The sequence below is a fragment of the Numenius arquata genome, chromosome 3, assembly GCF_964106895.1.
Source record: "Numenius arquata chromosome 3, bNumArq3.hap1.1, whole genome shotgun sequence".
NCBI classification, from domain to species: Eukaryota; Metazoa; Chordata; class Aves; order Charadriiformes; family Scolopacidae; genus Numenius; species Numenius arquata.
In genome coordinates this window covers 69611157-69626408 of record NC_133578.1, presented here as the reverse complement: position 1 = coordinate 69626408, position 15252 = coordinate 69611157, and the positions used below count along the sequence as shown (strand labels likewise).

Sequence of the window (15252 nt, the reverse complement as noted above, 5' to 3'; positions counted from 1 at the left end):
ACATCCTTTTTAATTAGCAGTGATGAAACTGGAATGTCAGCCCCCATCGCAGCATGTTTTTTCCCTCCCTGTATCTTGATCAAAACTTATTTTGACTTTTCAAACTGCTCAAAGTACAATGTAAGTAAGGAAAAAGATAAAATGTACATTTGATGACACGAACTAGCAGTAACAGAGGAAATGGAACAGTAGCTCATGTTATGCTGTGGAAACACTACTGTGCTTTACCGGCTGGCTTTTTTTTTAAATGAAAAATCCTTCCTCCAGCCAAAATCAAACCTTTAGAAACTGCATTTTGGAACAATTTGTCTGTGAGAAACTTTAATGTTGCATAGTATGTGACTGTGTGAACACATTAATAATACCAGATCTCAACAGCACTTCCTATGACAAGCAGCTCCCTATTTTCAGCCTTCTTTGGGCTGGTCATAATCTCAGTGCTCTCACAGAAGCAAACCTGGCATCCCTTTGCCCATCAGAGAGGTTAGGAATGGGTCCTGGATGGTGGCATTTGCTAGGACCAGCAGAATCTCTGCCAGATACTTAAATGTTTTTGTTTCTTACTCCTTTTAGCACAGTACAACTGGTGCCACTTGCCAGTGATGTATATCTTTGAGTATATGCTACCTATGAGCTACATTTCCTGATACAAGGAGGTGTAGGTCTAATTCATTAAGGTAGGTTGCTTTCTCATGCAGGAAATCATATAAAATATTACCCAGGAATGCATCAAGCCCCATATGTGAACATTATAGAATTTCTTCTCCCCTCTACACTGGAGGCTTTCCTGCGTCTTTTTATCTTTTTGTATGATCATTAGGAACATCATTTTAATTTACAGCCTGAATGCATCCACCTGCAGCTGACACTCACTCCTCCTTTAGCTGCTATACATTCCCCCCTTCCCTGACATTTACTTCCCAATCAATCGACAGCAATCGGATCCCCCTCAGCTTTCATTTTGCAACACTGAGCAAATCTCATTTGCCCATTTCACGGCTTCATCCTGCTGGCAGCTTAGAGTCATCCTGTACACCACAATCTTTCCTCTCCTTAATTGGAATGAGGTAAAGAGCTTTTATCTCCAGGCAGATGGTTTTATTCATTCCTAAGGGTAAGGTTCACCTCACATACCTTGGTCTACGGTTCACCGTAGCACCTCCCTCATATTTTGCTGACAGCTTTCCAGCCACGAAGCAGGTAACTGCCCAGCCCAGGTAACTCTTTCTACATGTCCAAGAGCTGTGATTTACTTGGCTACCTCCTCTTCCTGAGTGGTGGGCTTATCTTTTAGCTTGACTTGGATGACAAGACACCCTTTTGCCTCTGTGATAGCATGGAGAAGTGCTATGCAGCATTTTAAACTACACTGGACACGCACCTTACTCCACAGCTGGAGAAGAGACCCATTTCTGCACCCTGGCTGCATGCAGAGCCTTGTATATCGGTTGAGCTGCTGTGGTGGTGAAGCTGAGCACCTCCACACCAGGCAAAATTGGTGCATCCAGCGAGGTGGTAGGGGATTCGGAAAAGTGTAAAGGTTCCCATACCTTCTTAAGAGGCTGTTTTGAATCCACTTTTACATAAAACAACAAAGGCGCTGTCTGTACCTTTTAATAGTTCCTGCTCAGCACACAGGGACTTTGGACCACCAGTCTTATTCCACTGTTAGTTACCAAGAAAACAGCCAATTGTCTGAGTAGCATCAGTTCATCTGCTTCATCAAAGGCCAGGTAAACACAATATATTACATTACTCTTTTCCTGAAAATCACTTATTGTCTCAAATAAACTTACAAATTAATCTTGTTTAATCTCTGTCTGGTAAACGCAGGATTTCCATTTTGTATTTTTGTCCAGATCTTAAACTAATTTTTCCTTCTAAATTTACTCTATGACATCACACTGTATTAAGCTTAGATTAATTTTTCTCTGGTTTTCTAATTAACTTTTTTTCAATTTCTTAGATGTAGGTTATTTTCTGAATGTATCACCTGTCTGGTTTACAGAAAGATCATCTTTAAGTCTTGAAATCTTTTGTACGGCTCTCAGCTCTAATCACTAAAACAATTCCTTAGTTTATACAACTACTCTTTACTATTCTGCAATCAGGGGACTATATTTGTAGTCTTGCCTTTGTTTATCTTGCTATGCAACTTAAGTGGAAAAAAGTCATGATCAGTTACTCCAAAGCCATCTTTGATGATAGACTCTTTTCTAATCACTGATTTGTTAATACCAGATATAAAACAGCATTACAGCTGATTTAGTGCTGCTTCAGCGAAGAATTCTGCTAGCTTTACCACACAAAAATAATGTGACCTAAGTATTTTCCAGTCTACATCTGGGAAATTTATTTCTGGACCTGTTTTTTTTCTCTAGTAACATCTCAGATACTCTGTCCTACACCCAGCTCCAAGCTGTAGGTTAACAGCAGATCTTCGGCACTACCCCAGCACAACTGCTCACCATTCCTCCCTGGAGGGATTCAGCCCACACCATCTATCCCTGCCCAGCCGATCCCACCAGTTGGAAGGGACCATAAAATGTTATTTTAACATATCTATCTGGCAAGAAAAAAACTTGTCTACCCTATCTAGACTATTATATTGTTTTTCTACCATTCAATATAAATACCTTTCCATGCTAAATTAAGTTATGTGACTAATATGTGCCAGGTGTGGTTCATTGTTTTGTTCATAATTTTCCCAGTGGATGACTTCCACATGCAATTAGCGCTTTGTTTTGTTAGTGTGTTTAACTTAATACAGCATGTACAGCCCTTGGTATGTGTGCGATGTCCTTTGAGAAAAAACATTTATCTTGAAAACTGCACAGTGGCACAGCTTGTGTGCTTCTGTGACATTCAAGAGAGATGAAACGGTTAGCTGGTGCTGATCAGACAAGCACATAAGCCTGACTTTGAAAAGGTACTTCTGCGTTACGATATTTATTTTGTTTGAGCCACAAAAAATGCATTCTTGTCAAAATGTTTCTTTAACAGGCTTTGCTTGCCATTCTTCTTGTGGGCTGGAAACTCAAACACAAGCCTAATAGACACTTCAACCTAATCAACAACATTTATTTCTGAATCTAAGTCTAATTTCACCTTCCGGTTTATTCCTCACTATCCTGGGGGATAGCTGAAATGAAATAAAATGAAATGATACTAATAACTTCACAGTGATTTAATGCACAGGTTTTCAAGTCTTTGCTTGGGAAAAGCTGAGGATTTTCAGCTGAAGCTGCTGGGAATCGGTGGTACCTAAGGCACTGTGCAATCAAGATGCACGAAGGTAAATCGGGAGAATTTTACTGTTGTTATTTTCTGTAGGTGATGCCTGAACTGCCAAGAAGGGACATTTACGTTGGGGAGATCGAACATGCTACATGTGTATGAAATGCCTAAAAAGTACACCATATCTGTCTCTCTTTGCCATGTAGTTACTTACCTTTATCCACATTTTATGTGCTTATGTCATTCATTTGCTCTGCAGTAAATTATTGATGGCCAACGAATTCCTACATTAATTTACCTTCCTGTACCCTGACAGAAGTACTATGGGTTTACCTATGTTAATATCCTCGCAGTGTTTTATTCTTATTTACTGCTTATTATTCCTCTGAAGCTTTATGTTGTCCTTATAGCAAAAAAATGCATTCATCTAAGAGCATAAAAGCAAAGAAATATTTCATAGCTCAGATTGGTTTTTTTGCTTCAACTTCAGATTTGCTGAATATTTCTGCAAATTGAGCTTTTGGTGTTTACTGTGGTTTTTTATGTGCTGCAATACTGAAAGGTTTTTTCTGACTTTCTCAGATATTTATTGAGAGCAGGTTGTGCCATATCACAACCTTCACCCACAGCCAATGGTCCTGTATACAGCACTAATGAGTCTTAGAAGGTAAAACCATGTCTCTGTCTGATAGTTTGGCCTCAAAGGAAATCCCACTCTGATGTCAAAGCTATCTCAGCTGTGGTCCTGCACACTGGTGCTGTGAAGCAGATGTTGAGAGCACCAACCATATGTCAGTACCACTGAGCTCTTACAACTCCTCACCCTTTGAACCCCAAGAGCAACCAGGGAAAGATGTTGGATGCTTTTTTGTTTCTTTTCTTTTTGCTTATAACACACCTCAATGCCAGAGACCGATTCTGTGAAGTATGGAGGCTGAGGATGTGATCCAAAAGCCCATTTTAAACCTCTGAGCTCTTACGAGTTGCCTTTAGTAGGCTTTGGATCAGGGAAGACTACCACAGTTCTGCAACACCTGTCAGAATTGCAGGGTGTTGCTTGCAAAAAAAGAAAAAAAAAAGCCAAGAAGAGCAAACAAGACAAGATAAAACTGTCTAAAAATTATGGCAAAGTCCATTGCCATCAGATAACATGATAAAGTTTGTTCTCACTGTGTATAACGCGCTACTCTAACAAGTTATTACATGTCCAAATACAGAACATATTTTATCTCTTCAGTGGAGGTAAGATATGCATAGACCATCTGTCTCTCTTACCAATCAGAATAAACAAATTTCATGGAGCCCATTTGTGGTCAATATTCTTAGTTCCATGTTTATAAAGTTTAGTTGGAAGTATTTAATCTCTTTCACAGCTTGTTGTGCCAATCAATAGGTGTATCTCTGTACAATACATAATAAACATGAATGATTAGCAACATAAAAATATATAGATTTACTAGTAAATCACTTTGCCTTGTAAAAGGATCCACCTTCATGGAGCTTGGGCCTGATATGGGGACATAACTGTCAACGACAGTAGTTACTCTTGCTATGTTAATTGCAACAGCAGCTCTCCAATGACATTTCAGCCTATGCAAAGAACGGTCCCCTTTGACAGAATTAGGGGAGGAAGCTGGGGATGGGGCATTAGTTGACCGCACTCTTGGATCCTCTCCTCCCACTGGGAGCATGGTGCAGGAGTAGCACTTAGCACATCTCTTAGAGCAAGCCAACCATTTCTGAATGACAATTTGTTTACACAGGCGAGGAGAAACAGCTTTTTGGCAACCGCGTACATGCCAAATGCTGATTTTCTATTTTAACTTTTTCTTCTTGGCCTAGACACAATGACAATTGGCTTGTTTGAAAGATGACAGATTACCTACTGAAGAGAGAGCAAATGAGGGGAGGGAAAATGCAAACCCAAATCTGCACACTTCCAGTGTGATGCCTAAACTTACATCTTGCTGAAATACTTAAAATTGGTTTTGGGCCCAAAGAGCTTTTAAAGTAATCAAAACAATTTCGTTTTCATTGCAAATCTGGAGTGACTGTAAAATGGAAGTGAAAAGCCAGACAGTCCAGGAAAACAAGGAAGAGTGTGGAAACCAGTCCATAAGGTTGAAACCCAGGCTGATTTTGAGCATCCGCAGAGTAGGTGCCTCCTCCCTTTGCTGTTGCAAGGAGTTAGGAAGGGACAAGAAATTAAATCCGTAAAAGGTGAATCATTGGTTATTTACCAGCAATTAGCATTGCCAACTGCCAAGAGTGACTAAGCTGGCGTTCCTAGCACTACATTGTTTAGGAAGTTAACAGGAGGTTGGCAAAAAAATACTCCAGCCAACCTTCAAAAAATAACCAAAAGCCAACATGTCTTACACTTCCTTCTGCAACGCCACCCGGGTCCAGCCCTTTTGCAGCTTTAGGATAAACAAATTACAGCTGCTCTGACTCTACCTTGGGGTGAGGCTCTCTGAGATGGGAGAGCCATAGTTCTGCCCACATTTGGTATACCAGTGTGAGTAAGAGGAAAAAGTGGTGAAATTACTTCATTTTTCCTCTTTTCTGATCAGTGCTGGTGATAATGATTTCCTTGTTATGACTTGCAGACTCCAGCACACCGCTGTGTTGATGCATAGGAGGGCTCAAATCTGAGTCTTAAATAAAAAAGGATTTTGGTTCCAGCACAGCATGTTTGTAAAATATCTACTGACAAGACAAAAAAAAAAAAATTGTTCTACATGGCCTGTAAAACATATGTTAAAAATTCTGCATCATAGACCATCTTTAAATTATTCATTTTTAATCCCTTCAGCCTTGAAGGGCCTTTAAACATTGCCTACTGAGAAACAATCCTGCCACTGAGGGAACAGCTATAAAATAAAATACTGGCTACTTAAAAATATAGAGAAAAATGCTTTACCTAGACACAGTTTCTGCATTTTAAAATATGAATAAAGGGCTGGATCCCGGCTTGGTGAAAGCTGATACAGCTCCTTTGATGTCTGCATAGCTATCCCCCATCAGCAGCTGAAAGCCTTGGCCCAGAGTTTAGAATAGATATCATTTCTCTACATAAGAAGACAAGTGAGATTTGCATGGTTAGTTCAAACTATTTCATATTCACTGAGCTGTTGAGGAAATACTGTCTGTGAAACAAATCCTGGATTCTTTCCCAAAAACATCTAAATGACACTTGCTAGGGAAATGCTACAGTATAAAAGGGAGCGGATCCAATCCTCCTGATTGGACCCTGCTGTAATTACTACGGCATTATCGAAGAGCACTTGCTACCTGCACGCTCATTGGGGTGCATCAGTGAAGTTGAGAGCATCCGAAGGAGTTAACTGTGTGTAACACTGGTATAACAAATAGAAACAGGTTCCACACTTGCTGTTTCAGGAGGGTTTGGTCTTGTTCTCTGCTCCTGGCTCAGCCTCCCACTGCTAGAGGTAGCACTGGTGGAGACCTGAGGCACTTCTGCATGCTTCACCCATACCTGTGTGTCACACCTACATGAGGCACTCCTGGGGCAAGTACCATCCTCTTCTGCCTCGCTCTACAGAAAAGTGCTTTTCTGACCAATACCAGTCACTGCAGATGCCTCTTCCATATCTCCTCCTTGCAACTTGTAACCAAGACTGATGTCACTGGAGGGGTGCACCATGTCTTACCCCTTGCATGCTCCAGAGAAATGGTGCAGAGATAGGACTGAAAATGCATAGGAAACTTAATATTATCCCCTGCTCCCTTTCTTCACTCACAGAGTTATAGATGCACAGAATCCTAGAACGGTTTGAGTTGGAAGGGACCTAAGGGACCATCAAGTTCCAACCCCCCTGCCATGGGCAGGGACACCTCCGACTAGACAAGGTGGGTCAAAGCCCCATCCAGCCTGGTCTTGAACACTTGCAGGGATGGGGCATCCACAAACCTGTTCCAGTGTCATCTTGATTAACTATCATTAATTTGAACACTCTTGACTTGCCTTGATACAACCTGTAGACACACTAGTAAAATTTATATACTGGATGATGAGAACTCATTTGTTTTAGTGGAATCATTCTTTTTCTCTGTTAAGCTCATGGCCAGACTGCGTGTGGTAAAACAGGTAGTGAAATGCAGAGTGCTCAGACTTTTCCTTCTCCGGGCACTGTTGCTTTTCTAGGACATTCTTCAGAGCCCTCGTCACCCTCTTATTCCCTCCATCACCTCAGAAATGCTTGGGAGAGATCTCCAGAGCTGAAGCACAGCCTTTTTGCTGGTATGCTGTTCCCCAGTGATGTTTTCATAAACAGACCCAGTCACCTACAATCATCAGGAAGGAAATGAAGCAGCAAATTCAACTAATTTGCCTGAAGGTATGAGACTATCAAGTCGAGTGGGTTACAGAAACTGTCACAGGTGATCAAATCGGAGCTCCTCAAGGGCCCTATCCCACCTCCAGCAAAGTGGCAAGCAGCTCCTGGGAAAAAGTGGTGAAGAGCTATTTAATACACTGTTTCCCCCACACAGTAATTCCTTGTGTTGATACATTCCTTGTAAAAGAAGCCTATTTATTTTTTTTTTTAGCCTCATTACTTTAGACTAAATCCCTTCCAAGCCCTGTTTATGAAGGATCTAATACTATGTCGCTCTGCAGAACCCAGGGGCAGGATTTAGGGATGGGGTAGAGTCCCTTGAAGGTTTTGTATGGGCTTATGCTCCTAAGCAGAAAGCTCAGCCTGCCACGGGTGCTCACACCCGAATGCAAATATCTGCACAGTGCGGTACACGATGTGGCACTGGTCTAAGTTCACACTTAAGCTTTTACTAATATAACTCTATGGAAACAAGCTCAGCGATAACTGATGACTTACAGCTCCTACGTAACGTGTTACAGTTTCCATTGGAACTACGTTGTGCTGGATGTAATAAACCAACAACGTGGGCAGTTTCAGTAAATAGATTAATAACCTATAAACTCATATGCTTCACAAAGGGAGTGATACACTGGTTGTCCAGCGCTAAGGAGCATGTTTTTCAGAGCTCAGGAATACGTCCTCTCCCCTGACATGTGCTGTGGATGTTCAGTCTGCGTTACACTGCCTACAGAGGGACTGGAGAGAAGAACAGCAAGATCATTTGCTTCTGTTGAGGTGCTATAACCCCCCCCCCCCCGCTTCTCATCTTGGCTCCACTCTTTACACATCTGACACTAAAAAAGCCAGCATTATGTTGTTAAATAGTTTTAGCAGACACTTCATCAATTGAATGTATCTGTCTGGGGGATTTTTTAACGATGCTGGATTCTTTTTAATTTTACAGCATTTTATAGTCACCTTAAAACTGTCTGATGCTGGACCGAAAGAAGATATGCACTATTTATTTTTTTTTAATAGTATTAATGATGCATAGTATGTTTTTTCCTCTGAGAAGCACGCAATTTCTTGTCACTCTTCCCTGCTGTGATCACCTCTGGGATCCACGCAGCCCGATTTCAGACGCGGGAGTTACGGGGTGGGGGTGAGCACACAGGTATTTCTGGGCGGTCACCCACCCTAGGGAGGTAGCAGGGATGTCATCCCGCCCCAGCTCAGAGAGAACTTTGGGTTGGCGGCCGTGTCACCCCCACCCCCGCCCGCCCCACGGCCCGCATCCCCGACGGGCGGTGGCGCGCATCTCTCCGCCGCGCAGCGCCCGCGGGCGCGCAGCCCCGCTCAGCGGCCCGGGAGGGTGGAGGAGAGGGGGGGTCCGCCCCGGTACCGCCCTGCCCGACTCCGAGGAGGGGCCGGCGGGGGCCACCGGCGCCGTCCACGTGGCTAGGGGCGCGCTATATGAGCAGGCAGGAAGCCCTGCCGGGGAGGGAAGGGGAGGGACGGGGCGCCCGGAGAGGCTCCGCGGGCAGCGCAGGCAGCGGCAGCAGCGGCGGCAGCAGCGGCAGCGGCAGCAGCGACCGCCCGCCCTTCCCTGGCCATGGGGCTTGGCGGCCCACCGGCCCCCCGCGCCCCGCCGTGAGTACCGCGGGATCCCCCCCCCCCCCCCCTACTCCGCCTCCCTCCTCCTCCGCCTTCGTCCCCGCTTACCTGCAAATCCTGCAAATCCTCCCTCTCCCCCCTGCTGCAAAAGGCGCGGCGGGAGCCTCCCCCTTCCTTCCAGCTCCTCATTCGACTGTTAAGTTGTGGTTTTCGGTTGTCTTTTTTTTTTTTTTTTTTTTTTTTAATTATTATTATTATTTAGAAGCAGGGGGTGGCACCGGCGCTGGCGGAGCTTGCAGCATCCTCCGGCGGGTTCCCCAGCACCCTACAACGGGGGAGGCTTCGCCCCATCCAGCCGGGATTTCCCCGGTGGAGGGGGGCAGAGGGAGAGGCTGCGAGTGCCGAGGTGGGCTCCGGAGCAAGGAGCACCTTCGGGCCATTCCAACCAACGGGACACCCCCGCAGGCTGCCACCACGGCATCCCCAGCTCCACGGGGGACTAGTCCTACGTGGGGGAGCCGCTCTGCTGCAGGGTGGGGAGCAGCGGGAAGGACCAGCCTGGCGGAGTCCTGCACCCTGATTTTTATTTTTTTGTGTTTTTTTTCCCCTTGGGTAGGCTGTGCGACGAGCGAGGAAAGCCAGTATTACCCCGTTAGAGGGGAAAAAAGCAGACTAACTGTTTTAGGTACCCGCTCACATACCTCTGCTTGCAGAATTAATTTCCAATTGAGTATAAATAACTAATCTTCGAGTTCAGCAGTTTGGTTGTTATGTGTGCTTTTATTGCACTTGATATATTTATCTCTATAGCAAACATAACATCCCAGGTCCTTACTGTGATTGATTTTAGTCTTGACATAAATGAAAACAAACCGGTAAAAAGATGCCTTGATGCATATTTACTGGTTTGAGACACATAAGATTTTTCAACTCTTTGTAACGGTTGGGCTTGTATGTATCCAATACACAGAAATAACTCATTCATATAATTGTGAATCTGAATTATATATTTGCCTGCTGGGCACACATGTTAAAGGAAAAACCTCCCTAATTATGGATCTTTCAGAGAGATTGGAAGGGTGACAAAGCCCTTGTAATCTTTTGGGTCAATTTTCATAAGCTCCGAAAGCTCCCTTTGAAAAGGAAATTAAATTTCGGTGTGGAAAAGGGACAGGAAATTCAAGGATATAAAAAAGAGAATCTATTCTACTTTGATCCTCTCCTCAGGAGTTCATTTATGTTGGTGCTCTTCAGTGTCATAAGTTAAAATGAAGAGTCGCCTTTAACTGGAGTCTTCCTGCCTCTTGGCAGTTCGGAAGATACTCAATTAGCAGCACACTCCTCCTGTGTATTATTTACATGGTTTTAGCTGGAGGGATGTCTCTGTGTGAAGCATCTGCTTGGAAATATTTGGATGGCTACATCCATAGTGTCCCGTGCAATCCGTGCCAGCCAGTGCCTTCTCCAGCCAATATGTTTACCTCTCCTCAATTTTACCACTCAACCCAAAGCCAACGGTGCTCTGGCCACTGTTCGTAATGCCTCGAAAGAGCTGCTCTCGTGTTAGAAGTTGGGGTTGGCCCTGGGTCCTCTTTCCTGCTTTTGGCAAGGGCAGGATGGTTTTCTGCAGGGCACGGCTGTGCTTGAGGTCCTTTCTGGGCTCAACTGGGAACCTGACAGTTTTTCATCTGTTTGAGCGCGTGTTCAGGCAGTGGCCGGGGGTGGAGGAGGGAATGGTTGGATGTGAATAAAAAAGGTGGATTTGTTTATTAGTTAAAGGCACTTGTTTTCTCAATTATCCTGGAAACAACAAAACCCCTGCATAGGTCTATGGTGAACTTGGTGCTCTGTTCCTCTGCCAATTTCTCACTTCATTTACTCTATTTTGGTGCTGCTGTAGGATAGCATTTCAGCCGCAGCAGGTTTAAATCCTGTGCCTCAGCAAAGTCCCGCTCTGTGGTCCTGCCAAACTAGCTTTAAAGCTAGCACTAGATTTCTAAAGTACAATTCTGTCTAATATACATTTACTTTACCTTTCTGCTAGCAGCATGTAAGAGCATAGTCTCTGAGAGAGCAAAAGATGAGAAAAATCCAATTCCTTATTCTTTTGGCTCACTCACTTGGTGCACAGTCTGATTGTACAGCGGAGAGAGCGAGTTGCCCTGTTTGTATGAAATTTTCACACATCCCGGTCAGAAAGGAATTTGCAGCTTTGTTTGCAGTTTTTCTGCCAAAGTTGATGATATTAATAATAGTGATGGCATCTCAATTGAGGAAGGCAGCTTTTACAACTAAAAATCATTTTATATAAGACTTTGTATCTGCTTATCAATCTGCTTTTCTGTTTATGTAAAAGTAGGAGTAATTTGAGGGGAAATTAGGGTCATGTAGATAGAGGTTCCATCTTTTGGGTTATAACAGCATCTTTTATGCCAAGTGCATTGCAAATGCTGCTATTAATTTATAGTGGTAATATGTTTTTATTAAGAGCTTCTTTTAGAAGTATTTTCAAAAGTGTGGTGAAGCAGAAATGTGCTTTTAAAAGCAAAGGAGTAAGGGAAAATCCAGCTCCATAGCATATTTCAAGTGTTGTTAATCCCACCACCTGGTGGAGCTTTTTGTGGCACTGGCTGAGGGAACTCTGAATAAGGATATTTTTTTTTGTCTTGTTTCAATGCTGTCAGATGTTACATGTAGAGTTTCTTTAACTTTTTTTTCTTTCTCAAAGCAGACAATTAATTTTCTATATCCTACATATTCTATACTTTGCAGAAGGCAGCACAGATATATTGGTAGCACAGATATATTGGTGTCTCATATGAAACAGCGCTTGTCTGTAGATAGATGAATCGGTGAAGTAGGCAATAATTTTTTTCTCCTTCCTGTCCTTTTCTTTTCCTTGCAACACACTTTTTTCTTTTTTTTTTTTTTTTTTTAAAGGCAATATGATGCTGGCATAGAGCATGACTGTGACTTGGGCATCCAGGAGCTATTTATTTTCACCTAGGAGCACTTCTTAAGTGGAAGAATTATTTTAAATAGCCAGCCTGATGAAACATTGCACTTCAAGCTCAGTTTGCTTTGTACTAGTAATTTTGATATAAATATTGCTATAAAATATTTGCTAAACAGCCTGCATATAATGAAGCTTGCAAGCAGAAGAGAAGCAGCCACATTTTTGACTGATCTCAAATTATTAGTGTGGTTTAAAACATGGACGTAAATGCCACTGAATAAGGCAAAGTGTGGCAGAGCTGCCTTTGCCCCGCTCTGAAGTATGTAGTCCCGCCTAACAGCATCAAAGCCTCTCTGTCATGTTTATGTTATGCCAAAGAACTGCTAAATGAAAATGTAAGTCAGAGCTATGCAAGCTAAAAATAACTTTAGGACTCTCTCTCAGCTCCTCAGAATGGAATCATTTAAAACAGCGAGAAACTTCCTTGTCCCATACAGATGTTTTCTGAGCGCTGTGGCTAATGCAAAAGACCCAAACTTGCAGACAAATTGCTGCTGTAAATGTTTGTATTACTCTTATTGCTGTAGTGCCTGTGTCAGCAGACAACAGTCTAACGGAGGCTTCGGCTAGCCTAGGAAGGCGGTCCCAAGTTGGGGTGATATCTCACCTGGGTGGCTCCAGGTATGCTTGGTCCCACCAGTGAGATGGATAAACACCTTTGGAGCCCATCCAGAGCAGGTCTGCATCCCTCTCTGGGCTAGCCTGGTGTTTGAAGATTGGTTCAATTCATTGCCCAGTAGGTCAGATGCCAGGTAGGTATCTGTTGTTGCCCAACAGGTATCTGCTCCAGGGAGCTATGAATCACCTACCAGGCTTCAGAGATCTTTGCTTCTTAACCATAGTCACTTAGTGCCATCTGAACTGCCCTGAACTATCTGTTCTGGCCTTCTGGATCTGGGCCAGAAAGATGTGAGTCTCTGTCTCCTTGTGTCATATTTGAGACCCCGGAAAGGTGGCTTTGATGTCTAGGGCATTTCCAGTGGCATCTGAAACCTATGTTTGTCAACTGAATTGACCCTGTGGGTGCCTAGAAAGCACATATAACTCCAACCTTTAACTTGTGATAATGTTATCAACATAAGCGGCCTCTCTGTAGGAGGCAAGTTTGTTAGTGAGAAGTTGTCTCCTGCCTGATATAATTCATAGAATCATAGAATTGCCTAGGTTGGAAGGGACCTTTCAGATCATCTAGTCCAACCAATAACCTGACACTGACGAAAACCACCACTAAACCATGTCTCTAAGGACTACATCTACCTGTCTTTTAAATACCTCCAGGGATGGTGACTCAACCACTTCCCTGGGCAGCCTGTTCCAATGCTTAACTCTTTCAGTGGAAAATTTTTTCCTAGTATCCAATCTGAACCTCCCCTGGCACAACTTGAGGCCATTTCCTCTTGGTCTATTGCCTGTTACTGGGGAGAAGAGAAAAAAACCCACCTCTCTACAACCTCCTTTCTGGTAGTTGTAGAGAGTGATCTTTTTCTCCAGACTAAATAACTCCAGCTTCCTCAGCTGCTCTTCATAAGACTTGTTTTCCAGACCCTTCATCAGCTTCATTGCCCTTCTCTGGAACTCGTGCAAAACCTCAATGTCTTTCTTGTAGTGAGGGCCCCAAAACTGAACACCGTACTCGAGGTGGGGCCTCACCAGTGCTGAGTACAGGGGGACGATCACTTCCCTAGTCCTACTCACCATGCTGTTCCTGATACACTCCAGTGTGCTGTTGGCCTTCTTGGCCTCCTGGGCACGCTGCTAACTCATATTCACCTGGCTGTCAACCAACACCCCCAGGCCCTTTTCTGCCAGGCAGTTTTCCAGCCACTCTTCCCCAAGCCTGCACGGGGTTGTTGTGACCCAAGTGCAGGATCTGGCACTTGGCCTTGTTGAACCTCGTACCGTTGGCCTTGGCCCAATGATCAAGCCTGTCCAGATCCCTCTGCAGAGCCTTCCTACCATCAGCAGATCAAGACTCCCGCCCAAATTGGTGTTGTCTGCAAACTTGCTGAGGGTGCACTTGATCCCCTCATCCAGATCATCGATAAAGATTTTAAAGAGAACTGGCCCCAATACCAAGCCCTGGGGGACACCACTTGTGACCGGTCTCCAACTGGATTTAACTCCATCCACCACCACTCTCTGGGCCTAGTCCTCCATCCACTTTTTTACGCAGCGGAGAGTGCTCCCATCCAAGCCATGGGCAGCCAGTTTCTCCAGGGGAATGCTGTGGGAAACTGTTATCAAAGGCCTTACAAAAGTCCAGGTAAGCAACATCCACAGCCTTTCCCACATCCACCAAGCGGGTCACTGTCATAGAAGGAGATCAGGTTTGTCAAGCAGGACCTGCCTTTCATGAACCCGTGCTGACTGGGCCTGATCGCCTGGGTGTCCTTCATGTGCCATATAATGGCACTCAGCATGATCTGTTCCGTGACCTTCCCAGGCACCGAGGTCAGGCTGACAGGCCTGTAGCTCCCTGGATCCTCCTTCCAGCCCTTCTTGTGAACAGGTGTCACATTTGCTAACCTGCAGTCAACTGGAACCTCCCCAGTTTGCCAGGACTGCTGATAAATGATGGATAGTGGCTCAGTGAGCACTTCTGCCACCTCCTTCAGATGAGTGGATCCTGTCTGTCCCCATACACTTGTGTATGTCTAGGTGCTGGAGCAGGTCCCTCAACATGTCCCCTTGGATTACGGGGGCTTCATTCTGCTCCCCGTCCCTATCTACAAGCTCAGGGTACTCAGGGAACAACTGACACAACTACTGAAGATGGAGGCAAAGGAGGCACTAAGTACCTCAGTCTTCTCCTCATCCTTTGTCACCATGTTCCTGCTCTCATCTAGTAAAGGATAGAGATTTTCCTTAGTCCTCTTTTTATTACTAAAGTATTTATATAAACTTTTTTTATTGTTCTTAACGTCCAAAGCCTAGTTAAATTCTAGTTGGACTTTGGCCCTTCTGATTTTCTCCCTACATAGCCTTACAGCATCTTTGTAGCCTTCTGGAGTGGCCTGCCCCTTCTTCCAAAGGCCGTAAACT

The 15252-nt window shown here is 44.2% G+C and overlaps 1 protein-coding gene across 1 annotated transcript in view; it reads left to right on the top strand.

The window, feature by feature from the left end:
- The first annotated feature begins 9082 nt into the window (after positions 1-9082).
- The window catches only part of ST3GAL1 (ST3 beta-galactoside alpha-2,3-sialyltransferase 1), an 82865-nt gene continuing 76695 nt past the window's right edge, over positions 9083-15252 (top strand). The window contains exon 1 of the mRNA XM_074145282.1: positions 9083-9230. The gene's annotated coding sequence lies outside the window, so the exon portion shown is untranslated. The remainder of the gene's footprint in view (positions 9231-15252) is intronic.